Consider the following 4,905-nt stretch of genomic DNA (forward strand, 5'->3'; position numbering starts at 1 on the left):
GAGACCAACTTTGAGAAGAGAAAAGGTGTCCATCTAGAAACCTAAACAGTCATTGGGAGTTACAAAGCATTTAGAATGTCTAAATTATAAGTGGCTTTGGGTTTGATGCCCAAAGAGGAGTTACTTGATTAATTTTATTATGTTTATTGGCTATTCATTCTCCAAGGCATGGGTTTTTGCAAGTGGTTTTTTCCCCTTGATCTAGGAAAATAACAGTGGTTTTTCCTCTCCCACTTGGCTATAAACTAGAGCTAAGGCATAGTTGTTTAATCATTAGTTGATCATAGTTTCTTTGAGGTTTCCAATTAGTTCCTGGATCATTTGGAGAAGTGAAGTGAAGCGTCTTATTTCTGTAATTATTGTTTTGAAGATTAACAATATACTTGCCCTTGTTCTCTACTGAAGTTTTTTCTTGAAAAGGGTTTCTCCACATTAATTTGGTGTAACTTTTGGCATGATTGATTTTATTATTATGTTAGATTGTGCAATCACATTCTTATTTTAGATTTGGAGATTTGTAAACACATAATAAAGTTAATATTGCAAGCTTACTTTACCTTGTTTCTCAACAAAGTTTATTACACATGGAACCTTTGTTAGGAACAAATCACAGAGTAATATACAATAAAATGAATATAAATATTAAAATAAAACAAAGCACAAAGACGCATATGCATTTGGTTTACCTAATATGGTTTACATCCACAAAGAAACAATTAGTATTTCCTTTTATTTATCCATCAAAACAAAGGGATACAACGCAAAACACATCCAATATAACTTCCTCTTCTCTCTATCATAGTCTCCACACACAATACAATACAAATCCATAATATGATGCCCTCACAAAAAGGGTTTCCTTCTAGGGCAAGGAAATTCTATTATAACCTCTACCATTAGATATGTGAACTAATGATGAATGGTCTAGATTTACAATGGATATATTGTATCTTTTATGGGCACTTCCCTCAAACCACTATTAAGGAACACAAACCCTAGACCCTTCATTAGGTTGGTCACCCCCTCTAGACCCTATAGTGGGGTACCCTCCCTACAAGCTCCCTGCTAGGGAATGTGGGAATGGAACGACAATCGTTACCAAACTCAACTACCAAATAATTGGATGGCCATGTAGCTTAGGATCATGAACCATTTAACCTTCTTCTATTGTCTTGCAATAGTATTCCACATTTATTCACTTGGTCTTCAAATTCATGGATAATAATAGATAGCTACATAGTTTAGGAAAAATGTTTTGATGAGTCCCTTTCTAATCACAAAGCTATTCATTCATTGTCTCACTACATATGACATCTCATGTATCCTATTCATTTGTATATTTGAATAAAAGTGGCATATTATTACAAAAATATATTTTTTCATTTAATTCTATATTGGATTATTTTTATTTTCCTATACATAATATATAACCTTATCTTTAACTAAGATGAGGTTACTGGACCTATTGGGATCCAATTTAAGAGAAGTGGGTCTAGAATGGAACATTTTATTGTCATTGATGCATTCATAGGCATATCAATCCTTAATTACCTTCATAAAAACTTTTGAATGTATATATTTGTATTAAATCCAACATAAATAGTCATGGATTTGATCTCCTCTAGCAGTACAAGTCTTCAAATTTGAATTAGGCTAGCCTAATTCTAGTAAATCCCCTTGGTTAGCTCTTGGTATTTATCTCATTTGTGTTGCTAATGAAGATTTCATCAAGATGTTAATGATGGATGTGACCCTCCTATGGGCACTTTGGACCCTACTAATGTATTGGAAAACTATGTGACCAAGATCCACCCCCTCCTCCCTCTACTCTTACTCTTGCTACCTAGTGACTAGGTATAATTGTTATAATGCTTTTTGTTTTTGGGTTGTAATGCCATTCAGACTCTATAGGTGTAACTATTTCCACCCACCTTTTTGTGAATATGTGTAGCACTATTTTATAATGGTAATATAGACACTATTAATTAAAAAAATATGAATGTTGTGTCACAACTTAGTTGACCATATTTATACAACGGTATTCAATGGATTAACTTCCAAGCAACTAATGACAACATATTCATAGGGAATGAATATCTCCTTAATTCTCATTTAAGATTATGATATTGATAAAGAAAATTTTGTTTAATATATTTCCTTTCACCACCAATGAATCCATGATGTTGAATCATGATGGTAATAGATTATCTTTAAAAAAAAATGGTAGCTAGTAATCTATGGAACCACATGCTAGAGGAATATGTGTTAAAAAAGAGATAAGCAAAATATTTGGCAAGGTTGTTCCCCAAGCAATATGACACTAGATGGGAAATGGTTAAAGAAAATCACTCTAGTAAGAATATGAATTGAATGTTTAGAATCGTAGGAAAAGTAAAAATTGATATTTTAAGAGAACATGGATCCATCTAAATGTTTGAAAAATATTTTTGCTCCTTGAAAATATTGGTAATACAAATTAAGGTTTCATAAAGTAAAATCCTATTTTGAGGTTAGGTTGTAAGAGATCTCATCAATGTCTAAGAAGAATGAACCTTCAAGTTCTCTAACACATCATCTAATGGGGATAATTTACCATCCTAGTCTTTAGGGTTCTCGACCATTACAAATATTCATATATATGCCACATGAATTGTGAAATATCTCTTACAGGAGAAATCCTTGACATCATTTGGCACATAATATTGATCATGCTAAGTGAAAAAGCATCAAAATCCAGTATCTCGATTTGTACCTCAATCAACCACTAATATGGCAAGGGACAAGAAATCAATTTGATCATGCTCATATATCATTATGGTGTGATGTGGCAAAAGAAAAATAAATAAACTAGATAATTCAAATCCACTTCTAAAGGAAAAAAACACCAACTTTGATCATTCATAGACATATAACTATTCAAGGCATCAATATTTTGAAAATAAATTAAATAAAGTATTTACAAGATGGTTCCCAAAAACTTTTAACATTCTATAAAATTGTGTTCATTGATTAAAAGAGGAATTTCATTGTCCATCTCATTACAATAACAAGATGAACACAATTGTTACTACTCTAAAAGGTTTCGTTTTGTTTGTTATCTATAAGTTATTTAAGCTACACAGGTTTTCACTTATCATATGAGCCATTTTCTTCATCCTCAAAATGAGGATTATAAGAGTGTCACGTGGCTATAAGCATGGGAAATTGGTATGCCAAAGTTGTTGGAGGAAATAGCTACCACAAGTGGTTATGAAACTTATGTTTGTGTACACAGACCTATAATAGAAATCATAAATTATGTGATTAACTTGAGTCTTTTAAAAGGTTTGCAATGTAACTCATTTATGCATATGGACAAGTTAATACATACATGTTAATATTTGTATATGTTCATACACAATCCACTCATAATACCTAAGGACACAAAGCCTTTGTTATTTTAAAGAATAAATTTGATCCAACCCAGTATTACCTAGGGCGACATTTTTAAATTTTTAACCATTTCTAACAAGATCAAAGGAAGAGAAATGAGTGTATGTGATCCCCTCAACTAATTTCAATGCATTTCGAAACTCAATAAACAAATCAAGAAGGTTGATGAACTTTTGACATTTGTTGATATATCCATTTACATATATAATAGATAGCTTGGTTGATAATGAAATTCCACTCAATGATTGTCATGCCCCATTTATCACTTCATCCTTATTATGTATCTAATATAGTGTACGATACACCCTAGGGATAAATGTACAAAGATGGTGGTCAAAAAGGGGGGTATAAATGGACACTTTTTTTTTCTGAAATCAGGTGAACTTGAACTTGGAGGCAAAATTTGAAAGTCATTCACTCAAGATATGAAGATAATCAAAGAACAAATATTGTAGTACTCTGAATCTAGTTTCCAAACTACTAAAAATTTTCAAAATTGGATAAGATTAAGGGGGTCAAATCCTTCGCGCACGAAAAACTAACCCTGATTTTTTCTGAAAAACATAACATAGTGTCTGATGTGCGCATCAAAAAAGTCATAGTTAGATTTAGTATTTTGATAAATCCTTTGGCAGAAAGATAGTTAAGAGTGAGCACTAGAAGATGTGTATTTTTTTGTAATTTTTTGTTGAGTATTTTTTTTTATGATTTTTCCAATTGAGCACATCTTGAAAATTAGGTACCTATTCGTGCGCGAAGCATAAGTTGCACTAAACAAATCGAAAATATAATTTTATTTTTTTAAAATTGTAAAGAATCAAGTGCACTACAATAATATATAATTTTTTTAAAATTTGGATATGTATATCAAAAGTTATTTAAAAAATGGTGCACCTATGTCTGTGAGAACTATGGAGACACTGGTAAAAGAAATTCAATAATAATATGTTATTGTTGTTCAAATTGAAAAAAATTATATGGTTAGAAAGCTCAGAAGATGGGTGAAAATATGGTGGCAATTTTAGAAATACCCACTTGATGAAGTGTAAACCTGATGATGACAAAGTCGATAAATCAATTTGATAAAATAAAACACGTCAAAAATGAGAGAAATGGAGGGAAATCAAACTTCCAAACCATAGCTTTGTCATCCAGGCCTATTTCCAAACCTAAACAGTCAAAAGCGCATACAGGGTACTTATAGTGTAAGCAGCGCGTACGCACTTGTTTCCTTATAAATAGCGCGTACGCGCTATTGTATAATATGATATTCTATATATAATGTGTATAATATGATATTGTATATATAATATGTTTATATACATATAATATATGTATATATATAATATATTAAACATATATATACACATGTAAGTGTATTGTCTCCCCCTCTCAAATGCATACAAGGTGCCTCTCTCTCTCTCTCCCCTTCTCCCTTCCTCCATACCCCATCCCTCTTTCTCTTCTTCTCTC

This window comes from Cryptomeria japonica, chromosome 10 (genome assembly GCF_030272615.1).
Source record: "Cryptomeria japonica chromosome 10, Sugi_1.0, whole genome shotgun sequence".
NCBI lineage: Eukaryota > Viridiplantae > Streptophyta > Pinopsida > Cupressales > Cupressaceae > Cryptomeria > Cryptomeria japonica.